General features: G+C 38.9%; 1 protein-coding gene across 7 annotated transcripts in view; it reads left to right on the forward strand.

The window, feature by feature from the left end:
* Positions 1 to 15823, forward strand: part of ARHGAP28 (Rho GTPase activating protein 28) — a 195267-nt gene that overhangs the window by 9395 nt on the left and 170049 nt on the right. Inside the window, exon 2 of one of the 7 annotated variants that reach the window (XM_030336441.1) lies at positions 9865 to 9959. The exons of the other annotated variants lie outside the window; for them this stretch is intronic. The gene's annotated coding sequence lies outside the window, so the exon portion shown is untranslated. The remainder of the gene's footprint in view (positions 1 to 9864; positions 9960 to 15823) is intronic. 7 annotated transcript variants of the gene reach the window in all.

Consider the following 15823-nt stretch of genomic DNA (forward strand, 5'->3'; position numbering starts at 1 on the left):
ACATACATACACATACATCACATCTTCTTTATCCATTCATCTATTGATGATATTGATGGACACTTGGGCTGCTTCCATAATTTGGCTATTGTGAATAATGCTGCTCTAAACATAGTCCCTTCCAATCAGTATTTTTGGGTAAATACCAGTAGTGCGATTACTAGAGTTAGAGTAGTTGTATTTTTAACTTTTTGAGGAACATCCATACTGTTTTCCACAGTGGCTGTACCAGGTTGCATTCTCACCAACAGTACAGGAGGCTTCTTTTTCTGCACATCTTTAAAAAGAAAAATTTTTTTAATGTTTATTTATTTTTGAGGAGGGGAGAGATGGAGTGTGAGCAAGAGAGGGTTAGAAAGAGAGGGAGACACAGAATCCGAAGCAGGCTTCAAGCTCTGAGCTGCCAGCACAGAGCTGATGTGGTGCTTGAACTCACAAGCTGTGAGATCATGACCTGAGCTGAAGTTGGATGCTTAATCGACTGAGCCACCCAGGCGCCCCTTCTTTTTGTCTATATCTTTACCAACACTTGTTTTATGTATATATACGTGTATATACTTGTTTTATATATATGTATATGTATATGTGTATATATATATATGTGTGTATATATATATATATATATATATATATATATATATATATTTTAAGATGTATTTATTTTTGAGAGAGAGAGAGGGAGAGAGAGCAAGCTGGGAAGGAGCAGAGAGAGAGAGAGGTACAGAAGATCTGAAGCGGGCTCCACGCTGATAGCAATGAGCCTGATGCAGGGCCCAAACCCACGAACTGTGAGATCATGACTTGAGCCGAAGTTAGATGCTCAACTGACTGAGCCACCAGATGCCCCTGTTACATATTTTATTTTAGCCATTGTGACAGGTGTGAGATGATATCTCATTGTAGTTTTGGTATTTCCCTGATGATAAGTGATGTTGAGCATATTTTCATGTGTCTGTTGGCCATCTGGATGTCTTCTTTGGAGAAATGTCTGTTCATGCCTTCTGCCCATTTTTTTAATTGGATTATTTGTATTTTGGGTATTGAGTTGTATCTGTTCTTTATATATTTTAGATATTAACCCTTTATCGCATATGTTATTTGCAGATATCTTCTCCTATTCAGTAGGTTGCCTTTTAGTTTTATCGATTGTTTCCTTTGCTCTACAGAAGCTTATTATTTTGATGTAGTCCCGATAGTTTATTTTTGCTTTCATTTCTCTTACCTCAGGAGACATATCTAGAAAAATGTTGCTGCAGCTGATGACAGAGAAATTACTGCCTGTGTTCCCTTCTAGGAATTTTATGCTTTCCTGCCTCACGTTTAGGTCTTTAATCCATTTTGAGTTTATTTCTGTGTATGGTTTAAGAAGGTGGTCCAGTTTCATTCTTATGGATGTAGTGGAACTGTTTTCCCAATGCCATTTGTTGTGTTTTGGGGCACTTGGGTGGCTCAGTCGGTTAAGTGCCCAACTTTGGCTCAGGTCATGATCTCATGGCTCGTGAGTTCGAGCCCTACATCGGGCTCTGTGCTGACAGCTCAGAGCCTGGAGCCTGGGGCCTTCGGATTCTGTGCCTCTTTCTCTGCCCCTCCCCCACTTGTGCACTGTCTCTCTCTGTCTCTGTCTCTCTCTCTCTCAAAAACAAACATTAAAAAAATTAAAAAAAGAGACTTTTTTGCCATTGTATATTCTTTCCTGCTTTGTTGAAGATTAACTGGTCTTATAACTGTAGCTTTATTTCCATGTTTCGTATTCTGTTCTGTTGATCTATGTGTGTGTTTTTGTGCCAGTACCACACTGTTCTGATTACTACAGCTTTGTAAAATAACTTGAAGTCCAGAATTGTGATGCCTCCGGCTTTGCTTTTTCTTTCTCAAGATTGCTTTGGCTATTCAGAGTCTTTTGTGGTTTCATATAAATTGTAGGATTTTTTGTTACAGTTCTGTGAAAAATGCTACAGTGTAAGAAATCTTAATGCAAGTTGAGAAACAATACTCCATGAGAATTAATGGGGCTTTTTCCTATTTTCTCTCCCAATATTCAGTCAGGTTTTTGCCTTGTCATGATTTGAAACCAACCAAGAGACTAATCCAGATCTTAGACCATACTTCTGTGAAGATCAGTTTTTTCCAAATCTTGCTCAAAAATTTAGATACGATAAGGTAGGTTGTGGCAATCCAGACCCCTGAGCCATGCCTCGCCTTCCCTAAGTCTAAGCATAGCCCTTATCCATCAGTGATCTTGGAACCATGCATAATGCCGACTTAAATTGTCCTGCGAGCGAGGATTCCTGTTTTGAAAATTATTTCGGAGCCCACTGTCATCTGGACTTGTGTCATCTGGAGAGGTCAGAGTCAGAATGGCCTCTGGCTGTGTGCACTTGTGTTTATTTCGCAAGGTATTCATTTTGATAAACTTAGGTTCTTGGGACACCAGAACTACAGAGACTGGACGGTCATTGTAGTTATATATAAACAGCATGGTTCGGACATTTCTGCTAACTGCTGTGTCTTTAGGAGTCTCTTCTAACTATTCTTAACCAGTCAGGGAGTTCAGAGTGTGTTACAAATAGGAATGAAGCATCATGAAAGACTCCTCATGAGTAAGGACTGCAGGGAACACTCTCTGTGGTACAACAGGGAAGCAAAGTGTGGGAAAGTGTCTTGCCGAGAGCCTCATAAGGAATAACCAACTGGTTGAGCCAGACTCTGAATTCATTCTGCTGACCCCTGGTCACCCACTCAGGCCCACAACATGGTCTCATGTGTTCTGGGAGCAGTCAGGTTAACAGCGTGGAAATCATGGCAGTGGGGGAAACTGGCTTTCTCACTGGGAAACATTAAGGGTACAGAAGCAGAGAAAAGGTGGCAACAATTATGAGAATGGCATTTCCTTAGCTTCCTTTCAAACACGGTTGTAGCTACCCCTACGTTATCTCACTAAGTTAACGTGGACAGTCTTGAAAACACACTTGTTGTGGCTTTTCATTGGAATCTTAAAGGAAAACATTTGCTGACCTCAATAGAGTAAGCAATTAAATGGGAAAAGAGCTGACTGTAAGTTTCCGCAGATTTTGTTTTGAAAAACAGAGGATGCCTGGCCCCTGTGATTTTTAACATACCACAACTTAACTTCTCTCCATCCTCATTTATAAAGCTCAGTGATTACAGGGTCAACTTGGCAACTGTTTTTGTAAAGTCTCAATTGTGCTTAGTTGCAGAAAGCTCTGCTCTGGAGGACCCCTGCCTCTTCTAGTTGCTGGAAGTATGTAATTGGAAAAAGCAGGCCATGCTCTGCCTATTTAAAGCTGTGTCATCCTTTGTGGGGCAGTGAGTCAACACCAGCTAAAACAACATGAGTCACTGCTTAGCAGAAGCCCGAGTGAAGCTGATTTCTATTTTACCAATCTTAAACAAACATGATACTTATCCAGACTCTAAAATAGTTCTTATTATGGGAATTTTAAAAAATTAGCACCAATTTTCTTTTAGAGTCCATGGAAGGACTTTTTTATGTGTCTTAAGAAGGAACTCTCTTTAGTTAACCAAATTTTAACCTGGTTTGTTCTCTCTTCTGTTTCTTCCACTCTCCATCTCCAAACTGTTCATACCCAATTCAGATCATTCTTACTATTTTAAGCTGGATTCAGAGCTGTTGCATTAAAATCCATAAAATCATAATTGTAATCTTACAACAGTTTGCTTGCAGTCTTCTTATTTTTCTGGAGTGTAAAAGATTGTTTTAAGGAGGGACCAAGACTGGGGGTAGAGAAATAATTTAGAAGGATAATGCCATTGTTAAGATGATAAGGGGTTGTGGGAATACAAAGGAAAGGGAGTAATAGATTCTGGGGGAGGAACAAGCAATGGACTTGGTATTTGATGGTTAAATGCATACTGGGGACCAGCAGAAAATTACTTGAGTTTCTGTTTTGGAGTGTTATTAACTGAAATTGAGAATTCTGCTGGATGAGCAGATTGTAGATGGGGAGATGAGTGTAGCCGGTGAAAATTGAAAATTATACTAAGTGTCTATGTCCAGCTGGTAGTTGGCTCTACCTGCTGGCAGCCTGGGAGGGAAATCAAGGCTGGAAATTCTAAGCTCTTTATTCATGAGAGATGTCTGCATTCAGGAGAGAATTAAAACCAGTACTACGTGCGTGCGATCGGGCAGGGGAGAAAAGAGTGTCTGTAGAGATGGCAGAGGAACAAAGATAGAAACCTGGGGAGCAGTGCCAAATAGGGAAGGGCAGAGCATTGGGAGATCAAGAGACTAGGAGCATTCTGGAAACCAAGGCATTAGGTTTAAAATGAGCAGAAAGCCGTGTGAGGAGTGGCTAAATGACCAAAAATGTTAAGACTGAAGATCCCCCCCAGGGTTTATTGGGTGGATAGCAGTGAAGATCTTGGCTAGAGTGGGTTTAATGAAGTTGTAGAGGTGGAAGCCAGTTTGCTGCAGGTTAAGGGTGAAAGTGAGGTGAGGAAATAGAGCAAGTAGAACTTATTATAAAAACTTAGCTTATGGGAAAGTGCAGAGAGAGAAAAGGCAGACTGTAGGGGGGGAGCTTATAAAACTTACCCCCAAAAAGCTGAAAAATTCGCTCAAAATCAAGAAAGAAACCTAGATTTCTAAAATGCAAGACTCAAACACATTTGGTCCTACTTAAAATCCGTTGATTTTTGCGTATAGGATAAAACTTTAACCCCAGCCCCACAGTAGTAGATAAGCACTGTGAAGACAAGAACATAATTTGTTTTCTTCATTGCAGAATTTTTAACTACCTTCCCCTCCCCCCATCCAAGGGCCTGGCGCTCAGTAGAGTCTTAACAAATGGTTGCAGAGGGAAGGTTGTGGAGGCTGAAATGTGGACATGTGACCTGTCCTTTGGTTGGGGAGTTACCAAGGAGGTCTTCTAAAATCTCAGCATTACTTATTTTGTGACATCTTCTTCCCTGGCTGCCTCCCCCTCCAATCAAGTTGGTCATGTCCCTTCTGTGCCTTCTCTACCTCATCCATTCTTCTAGCATTTCACTTACCCTCTACTTAGTAGCAGTGCTTCTATAACTGACTTCTCTAAAGGCCAAGGATTTGTTGATTTCCAAGGCCATGTCTTATTCATCTCAGTATCTCAGTATCCCTGGTCTAATACAGAGCTAGGTACTATATATATCTATATCTATATCTATATCTATATCTATATCTATATCTATATCTATCTATCTATATACATATATATATGAACAATTCATAATAATAATCTCTCAACTATATGATTATATTTTCAGAATTTGCTATTATTTTTGACCATAGAAGTATTAGAAATCTTGAATTGGTTATTCTATTAGGGAATATACTGTTCTGACCTTATATGCTACCTGCTTTCTCAGAAACCACTGAATTAGCCTTTATTCATAGTTTAATATAAACTCATGGTAATATGCTATGAAGTGAAGAATAATTAATAAAAAAATCTGGTGACAATTGTAAATGAGTATGCCTCAACACATAAAAGTCAGAAAAGGATCATGAAGAGCAGTTGAATAAACCCTCCATTTTAAAGATTAAATTTTGCGTAAGGGTTATTTTACTCATTAAAACAATAACTTAAACTCCAATTTTCACAATAAAGGTGAAGTTGAACAAGCATCTTTTAAGCTCTGTATGCCATATATTGGATTCTGGGACTACAAAAATGGTTAATAGTTCATCCTTCGATGAGACCAGATGGACTGGTTAACAGGTTATTTCATCTGCCTCTGAAGTGCAGCTCATTGAGGACAGAAATGCTGCCTCTCCCTCTGTATCCCCAGCATTAGCCCAGTGGCCCAGTGTGGACACTTGGTATTTGAATTGTGAAAAGAACGATTGAGGAACAATGTGTGGGATGCTCTGAGAGAGCAGAGAATGTTCAACTGCCACTCCGGGTTAGGTTGGTGAGAGAGATACAGTGGTTAAGGAAAGCTTCAAAGGAGTCTGTAGCTAAATAAAGTCTCCAAGAATGACCATAAGCTTCCAGCTATAAAGTAAATAAGTCACAGGGATAAAAAGTTCAGCATAGGGAATATAGTCAATAATATGATGATAATGTTGTATAGTGTCAGATGGTGACTACACTTACATGGTGAGCATTTCATAATGTATCGAATTGTCGAATCACTCTGTTGTACACCTGAAACTAATTCAACACTTGATGTCAACTAAACTTTAATTAAAAAAAAAAAAAAAAGATGAGCACAGGTCAGTAGGAGGAATGTGAGCAGGAAGTATCTTTGGCAGAAGAGCTTGTGGGAGGAAAAGGCATAGCAGCCACTTCCTGGTATCACTGAGGCTGGGTGAAGTGAGTCTCCTCAAGGAGGTAGAGACCACTCCATGTGCACTTTGGGTGAAACGATTATGGTTAGATCAAACTCAGTTCACACCCATCTCTTTATTTGGATAATGAAGGGGTTCCATTGATTAGTTGATCTCTAGGGATTCTTTGAACACTTAATTCTGTTTTTCTCTCTTAGTAGGTTGGAAATGAAGGTAATTAGATAATCCTAGATTTTTAACCAAAACATGGCTTTAGATCTGTACTAATTGCATAATAACACCTTTCCCCTTCTTAATTTTGCTTATTTAGTTGATCTCTTGGGTACTTAAGCTGTCTGTACAGTAAGCACGAGTTGTTGTTCACTGTTAGTAGCTTCAGTTACTCAAAGTAGAGTTTGGTTTATTTCAACCAGCCTACTTCAAGTCGGTATCAGTATATCAGTAAGTATTTGTCTTTCAGCCTTTCTTTGAAAAAGAGAGCCTGCCAGTAAGCAGAACTGATTTTTCAGATGATCATAAATTGATAGCCCAATTAATAGGAATGTTGGATACCATTTAAGGCTCCCACAGCACTTTATTTTTATTTTTTGTTCTAGTTTAAAGAGAGCATTCATTGGTAACTTACTTTTTTATCCATATTATGTATACTAAATTTAATATTTCTATTTATATTGGTACAAAATTAGGATAAATTTAATGCAATTTGAATAAGCAGAGACTTCCAAGAGGTGTGTGAGCATGTCGTTGAATATTTTCTCTGTGTGTATGTGCGTGTATGTGTGCGTGTTTAAGTAGGCTTCGCACCCAGCATGGAGCCCAGTGCGGGGTTTGATCTCACTAAGGGAGAGAATACAGGATTTGCTTCGTTGAAGAAAAGGCATGTGGATATGTACTGTGTGATGTGCATGTATTGGTGTATGGATGGGGGTGTGGTCAAAGAGAAGGTGGAGGAAGGGTCCAGTAATTCAGCTTGGAGGTACTGAGGATTGGTGAGGGAAGTAGTAGTAGATTCTATCCCCACATTTGCAGGATTTTATTTGTGAAATGGGGTTGGCTTAATGAATGAGTTATTAAAGAAATACCGATTGTTTTAGCCAAAGCAATGAAAATAAATTAATAAAAATACCTCACTTTGGGAGGCTGTCTTCAACTCTTTATAGATACCATATAACTTACTGAAGAATTAATTTTGAAAGAATCAGATTTAAACCTAAACTTCTTTTAGAACTCTCAGTTGATGTACCCTCCCAGTCAAATAACTGATAGAAACTAACTTACACATTGGAGGTAGCTGGCTTAATAATAATCATAAACATACACCAGAATCCTAGTGGTTCAGTCAAAGTCCCAGTCTTCAGACTTCACATTTAGTAGAGCCATAGACAGCTCTTACCCCAGTTAACTTGCCTTGTGGTTGGATGACACAGCTGGGTATCGTGGGTGACAGAGTTTTAGTAGTGTGTGAACAAGAGGCAGACAGGGCAGGCAGAGGGGGGAGACTTAAACTCAACCCTATTGAAACCCCAACCCCCACCGGCATTTTGGCAATTCCATGAAGACCATAATGTTACTAAGAACAGATTTTGGAGGTCATCTCAAATTTGGTCAGCTGCAGTTAAGCCCATGGCTGCTGGGGTAATGGAATGCAACCCTGTTTGTTTTGGGAAAATGATAAAGAGATTCCGTTACAGGTTTTCTGCCTTCTTTGAATGATGCTACCCCTAGAATAGAATTCTCCACATACCCAACCATGAGTGGACCTGAAATTCAGCAAGTATTCAATTAAATGATCCATTTACTGCAGCAGTACCTAATTTGGGAAACTGTTTTCCATTCAGGAAAGTTTTTTTGTTTTTTTTTTTTTTGTTTCTGGTTTTAGGATGAATTTACTTAAAATCAAATTGTGAATACTGTTGTCAAAATTATTTGATGAACTATTGAAGTGAGATAGCTTTTCACAAACTGAACATATATAGCAGATATTGTCTTTTAATTTGGAGTTATTTTCATTACTCAAAGATATTTAAAAATTTTTTTTTTCAACGTTTATTTATTTTTGGGACAGAGAGAGACAGAGCATGAATGGGGGAGGGGCAGAGAGAGAGGGAGACACAGAATCGGAAGCAGGCTCCAGGCTCTGAGCGGTCAGCCCAGAGCCCGACGCGGGGCTCGAACTCCCGGACCGCGAGATCGTGACCTGGCTGAAGTCGGACGCTTAACCGACTGCGCCACCCAAGCGCCCCTCAAAGATATTTAAATGAAAGCAAAAAGTGATGCATTTTATGTTTTCCTGTTACTTGTGGCTTGGGGACTTGACTTGTATTTTTAAAAAGAGCTATTTTTTATCATGTAGTTCTTAGCTTTTTCAAATCACAGAACTCTTAGAGAATCTAATAAAAGGTTTAGGCCCCTGTGAGAACTACACATATGTATGTTGTGCACATTTGCCTGCATTTGTAGGTAATTCATGAAGCACAAGTTAAGAAGATGTTGGTCAAATTAGCTTTCAAAATCTGCCCCCCTCCTTCATCCTGGGGATCTTTACATTTATAGGTCTTATGATCATTTTATATCCCCTGAGAGGGCTGTTTCCCTGGTACCTAGAGATTAGCTTTGAACAAGTGGAAGGCAAATTCAATATAAAAATAGCCCAGGCTAACCTGGGGGCCAGCTAGAATGCCTGCTGTGTGGGAGGCTGCCATTTGGTTCTGTCTCACTATAATCAGGACACTTCTGGATGGGCAGTGTCTGTGGCTTGGGCATTTCGGGCCAAGGTGAGAAAGCTGACTGGGCCGAGCCTCAGAGTGCCTAGGCTTACGATTTAATACCTGTTTGAATAGGATATTTCTGTTCTCAGAAGTGAACAATGTTGGCATCAACATCTAATGAGATTATGGCATAAGAAGGTGCTGAGTTTTAGCCACTTCTTAAGGAAGGTGTAGAGGAAGTGGAAGCCTCTCAGTATTTCACATACGATGGGTAGAAATTATGCAAATTGTTGTCTAATAGGAAGACAAAAGAAATGATCCTTTTGACCCTCACACCCACAGTCCAAAGCCCTTTTCCTTATTGGGAGTCTGCTCTGTGTTTCTAGTGCTTTCCTCAGATCCCATGCAGGTGTGTGATCTGCACATGTGACCACCAGTCCTTACTCTTGTGTGCCAAGACAGAGAGAAATGTTTGTTTATGCAAATGAAGCATTTCTGAGATTAGGGATAAAGTTTTTAGTACATCTCTAGCCAATATAATCATAACAACATGAGGCAAAAAAATGTTTGAGCTAGAAGTCAATCAGAGCAAACAACTGATCTCATCTGTTTGTACATTATCTATTCAGTAGCCTGCACTACACTCAAAATAGAGACTGAAAAAAGGTTAGCTGAAGTCTGAGTAGTAAATTAGTAGTGTATCTTTCTAGGAAAGTTAGAGACATAATAGCCAAATAAAATATCACCCTTTCCTACAAATATTCCTTGGTAGCATTATCTGACAGATTTCTGGATTGGACAGATATTCCTTCTTACTCAGGGTTTTCTGTTCTTCCTTGATTCCAGACATCCTGTTCATCAAGTAGTTTACAGGACATTTGAGGTCCCAAGGGTCCTTAGAAAACATCTAGCCTTACTTTTCCAGTGAGGAAACTAAGATGGTAAGTAACTCAAGCCTCCAATATTCTAATATTGCTGTACCATTATTTTATGGGGAGGACTCATTACATTGTCTCATATTGTCCTCTTGTCATGCCTTTCCATATAACATGTGGCATCATAACGTAACATTCCTCTAGTCACAGACTATCAAATGGGGTGTGTGAAACCAAATACGGGTTTTTGTGGGAATGTTTGGCATCCATAGATGTAAAAGTGCCCTCCTTCTCAGATGTTGGGATAGAAGTCGTAGTTAGAGTGGGGGGATCAGCCTGCTCTTTGTAAAGGGGTATTTTCATGCTGGAAGACATAATTATTTTGTACTGACAGGTTATTCTTAAGTAGTAGTTGACGTATAGATGGCTTCAAAGATATACCCTCAGTATACATTTAAAGTTCAGTGAGGACCTCAGGGAGGAAAAAGTGATATCTTTAAAATGTCATTAATTTTTTTTTTTTTTAAACATATTACATTTGCCTTTTTAACGTTTATTTATTTTTGGGACAGAGAGAGACAGAGCATGAACGGGGGAGGGGCAGAGAGAGAGGGAGACACAGAATCGGAAACAGGCTCCAGGCTCTGAGCCATCAGCCCAGAGCCCGACGCGGGGCTCGAACTCCCGGACCGCGAGATCGTGACCTGGCTGAAGTCGGACACTTAACCGACTGCGCCACCCAGGAGCCCCAAAAATGTCATTAATTTTTTAAAATACTTCTTGTTTTGCAGTTTTATTGAGAGATCATTGTTATATGGCACTAAGTTTAAAGTGTACAATGTGATGATTTGACTTACCTATATTGTGAAATGATTGTCACAACAAGTTTAGTTAACATCCATCATCTTGTATAGCTAAAAAAGAAAACAGCAAACGTTTTTTCAAAAATACTTTTAAAGATAAACTTCAGCCCAGTTTTCTTTTCTGGATTCTTTCTTCTGTCTACTGGACTTTCCTGTTTAGAGAAGGAAACTTAAACTCATCATGCCCTTGAAGGTGCCCTGCCCTCTCTCATCTCTGGGTCTGTATACAGAATAATAAATACTAACATTTATTTAGTGCTTCCTATAAAGCTGGCACAGGTCCAAGTGCTTTACGTGAATTAAAGTCCCAAGGGTTTTACTCCTAGGAGGTAGGTACTATTTTGCTTCTCATTTTACAGATTGTGAAATGACCCAGAGGGTGAATAATTTGCCCAAGTGAAGTATAGTGGCCTCCCTCCAAAACCTCTGCTGCTGGTTTTTTGAAAATCGTGGTGGGATGCCTGGGTGACACAGTCGGTTAAGTGACTGACCCTTCATTTTGGCTCAGGCCATGATCTTCGGTTTGTGAGTTTAAAGCCCTACATTGGGCTCTGTGCTAATGGTGCAGAGCCTGCTTGGGCTTCTGTCTCTTCTTCTCTCTCCCTTTCCCCTGTTTGTGTGCCCGCACACACTCTCTCTTACAATAAACATTAAAAAAAATTAAAACAAAGAAAATTGTGGTAAAATATACATACCAGAGCCTATGCTTCTTAACCACGACACTGTGCCCCCTTTCTGCGTACCCTGCTTCCCTTGCCTGAAGAGCCTTCTCGCCGTTCTTCTTCACCAGGTTAGGGGCTATGATCTTTGGTCTTTGGGTCACAGGTTACATTGTCCAGGAATCCTGCCTGGCTACCTTTTCCTTTTCTCTTCCATCCGGCACCAGGTTATTTCCTTTGTGCTCCCAGTGAACCCAGAGCCCACTGCAACCCTCCATTTATTATTCCAAAAATAATTATGATGTTTCCTCTGTAGCTGCCCCCTGTCTCCCTAAGATCTGGATCCATTATCCTTATGATCTCAGTACCCAGCAACATGTCCTGTAAATATTTATGGGATGGAGGGAAGGGGATGGCATGAAGTTTCTTCTTCAAAGTTGAAAAACAAAATAATTGACTCTGGTTATAAAACTGATTATAGAAGACAGTTTTGTATAAAGTAAGAAATAGAAAATGAACCCTGAAGAAACACAGGGAAATGATAATCAAGGTCAGGTTCCAGTTGCTTATATTTTCACTTTGCCAGTTTAGCTTGTTAAAAAAACACAAACAAAAAAACCCAAAACACACAAAAATAAAAACACAACAGTCCCAGGCTGTGAATTGTGAATGAGAAAGGAAATGCTTTTGTTTTCTGCACTGTAAAAGTAAAATTTCCATGACCTCATTGTGCGACAGTCCCTCTTTTTGGAGATAATATGTCTCCTGTTAAAATGCAGCATCTAATTTAGGGCTCAGTAGCCTGGGATGATTCAGAGGATATCACAGACACACGTCTACTCCACTGGGCTGTCTGGAGTATCCACTGGTTCTCTGTGGGGGTGGCCCTGCCAGAACTAATAAGAGCAGCAACATAGATTGATTACAAAATACTAGAATGCTGTCTCTCTGTAATTGTCTAAATCATGCTTTTTGCTGTTTAATTTTCTTTCCTGATTTTTGTTGGATTTTGTCTTTGAAATTCTCTAGGGTTATGAAGTTAATTGTCAATTGCTAAGACAAGAAGCCAATTTTCCTATTACAAAAAATAGCAAAGTCCCTTCCATTTTGAAGACATATCTCCAAAACTTAAAAAAATTCCAAGCATCTGGCAAATCCAACCTCATAAAATAGGGATTTAATTAGGAAGGATGGAGGGCTACATTTGTAGAACAGACCAATTTGATTATATTTTAACTATTAAATAGATTCATTTTCAGGGTGGTCATTCTTTATTGTAAGCATTTAATTGACATTAAATCATATTAAGAATTTAATTTTAGCTCCCTTTACAAATTGGCCAGTGCCCATTTACCTTTGGTAGACTAATAAGATTTCTACTCTGCCATGTTTTTTATTAATCCCCATTACTACTCTTGGAGGAAAAATATGAGTGGGGCCAAATGGAATTCTTTCCCCTACTGAGTTCAGCAACCACTATTTCTGGAACTGTTTCAAAAGATTATGAATTCTATCATCAATTATTGTGTCCTCAGACACAAATTCAAACCAGGCAGCAGAACAGACCCTCCTACCTATTCTGATTGGCATCACACTGGCATCACAAGTCAGTAACAAACTGTTGCTTAATGTTCAGATTTCCTTCTGAGCTTTCTCTTGGTCCTCTTTCTCTAGTTTGCTCTCTCACAGTCTTTTCTGTCCACATCTGAAACCATTTGTGTCCTCCATTAACACAGACCTCATGTAGTATGACAGAGGTTCCAGACTCAGCAAAACCAATTGCTAAATCCACTTCAACCACTGCACAAAGAGGACCATGTCTAAGCAGAAAAGACTGCTGTGAAACAGGCTCTAGAAACTTCTCATCTGGGGTGAGGTCAGTTCTTAGCCTGGGATTGCTGTGTGGTGACACACAGGCTTTGCCTCCTGTCAGCTCAAGAGCACAGCCAGGTAACAATGAGGTCGCTTGTTCCTCTCAACACTTCTTTATCATCTCTGGTCACGGTTCAGGAATGCGGAGGTTAGGCTCCTAAGAAATGCAGTCAGTATCCTCGCACCAAGTTATGGGTTTATGTTTTTCCTCTTAATGTGCTCATAATCATTCAACTTATTTTTGTCTTCGCCCCAGTGATTGGTTACTTTTTTTTTTTCTGTTGTTGCTGTAAACACTACACCTGGGAGTATTAGGTAAAAATAGAGCTCAGACCTTTCCTAATAAACCAGTAACTTTTGTATCTTACAAAAATGTCACTTAGTTAAGTGATTCTGAGTCTAGGCTATAATTTGAGAGGGGACAGAGAAATAAGGAACTGGTGCTATCTATGTGCCCAGTGGGAAATAGTACTTTTTTTTTTCTTTTTGAAAGAATGAGTCTTTGAAAGGAACTATGGAATATTTCTGCTTATTTTCAGTACAGTATTACAGTTGTGAAAGCTTAAAGTAAAAAAAAATACTTTGACATGAGAATGACTCTTCTTGTCTAAATTAAAAATAAATTCCTTCATGTTAGCCTTTAAATTTTTTTTTAAGGTATTCCTATGTTATCTAATGCAAAGTGACAATAGAATACATATTATGTTTTCAGTGAGAGAAAATTGAGATCAACTATATATATATACATATATATATTTATATTATATATGTAACTATATAATATGTAAATATATATGTATATTTTCTGTTCCCTATCTGTATAATTGATTCAAGGGGATAATGCAATCTTCTGATTTACTCTCATATTGTAAAGTTTCCCCTTGTTCTATAACTGCAGACCACAGTTGGAAGAACATCAGATATAAAGCCTCACATAGTTTGATGTTTGATTTGTGATTGACTCTTAAAAATCATTCTTAATAAAATAAATATTTTTAATTAAATTAAAAGGCAATATATGGAAGAATGGAATGGAATGAGTTGAGACATCTTATTTTTGTCCTGTTTTGAGTTCTGATGGTCTTCTCAGAAGCGTGGCTACTGCATCTTTCTCACTCTGTGGTCCAGTTTCATCTGGAAGCATTTCACTCGAGCATACTGATTTTTGTCGTAGTAGATTCTTTGTCCATAAAAGACAAAGAGGTTGCTGAAATTCTTCCAGGAGCCTAAGTATATAAAGATGGCACAAAGAACCATGCTCACTTTTCATGATAAAGATTTGGTCAAATTTGGGCCTAAATTATTAAACTTGTGCTTAAGTATCACATCAATGGCTCTAAAATATAAGCCACAATTGATTCTCTGTTTGCAATGATTTCATCTTTGTTCTTGATGTCTACTTATCTCAAATGAGACCATTTTCATAAAGGAGCAAGGTAACAGATAATTAGGAAGAAGTGACTGTTTAAAATATTTTTATAGAATGAAATATGTAATTTATCTTTGGCCCATGTGACTCTGAAACTGTAAATACTTTTTCTTTTTTACATCTTTAATGAACTCCACTTCTTCCTATTAAATGTGATCTTCAGACCTTATTGCAGTTTCTTCCAGAAGGGTACCACACATTCAAACTGCTTTTATAGAAAGCCCTTTAATGATATGTCATTATCATAGGGAGATTAAACCTGTCTTTGGATAACTGAGACCATTTAGTGGAGCTAAATCATGGTTAAAGCTACATTATAGGGAAATTAAAGATGAATACAGTTATGTGCTGGGTATCATAATCAGGGTAAGCTTAAAAACTGAGATCTGAAGAATCTTTGCTGGCTAAAAAAGGGAGAAAACTGTCAGAAATTTCAAACCATTAAGCAGAATACAGTGGACAGTTGTCTTCCTCATACTAATTCACACTGGTGTGGAACAGCTTTCCAGAATTAGTGATTGGTTATACCCTCCACCATCTGTAACTATGTGGAATGAGACAACAGTAAAGTAATAGAATCCAGTGCCTCAGTTCAAGGGCAGGAATTTCCTCCCTTCTTTCTGCAGGTCAGTTTCCTAAGAATCTTCATAATCAATATGGTAAGTGAAGCCCAGAGGCTGGGGAGGTTTATTTGCCAGCTGAGTTTCTCAAGAAGATTATACCTCCGGGTGGATAGATGAATCTGACCCAAAGGGAAGGAGGTCAGGGAGTTTGCATAAGGGGACCATAAGTAAGTAGTTTTTTCAGAAAAATTTTAAGCAACATGGAGAAAGCATAGGCCTACTAAGGCAGCTTCTGAGTCAGCAGCGTTATGGGAAGCATAATGTGAATGTGAGATTGAATAAAGGCTTGTTTCCAAAAAATGACCATGGAGTCCTTAGGAAAGACATGTCATTAGGGTGGTTATCATAGAATAGAAAGTACTGGAATAAAGGCAGTCATTTGGCAGAAAGATTAGAGGGAAGTGAAGTGTTTGAAAGAAGAGGCAGAGAAATGGGAAGAGGTACCACTGAGTTCACAATGGTAAAAGCAACTGATTTTAGGATA

The sequence above is a fragment of the Lynx canadensis genome, chromosome D3 (assembly GCF_007474595.2).
Source record: "Lynx canadensis isolate LIC74 chromosome D3, mLynCan4.pri.v2, whole genome shotgun sequence".
Lineage (NCBI taxonomy): Eukaryota > Metazoa > Chordata > Mammalia > Carnivora > Felidae > Lynx > Lynx canadensis.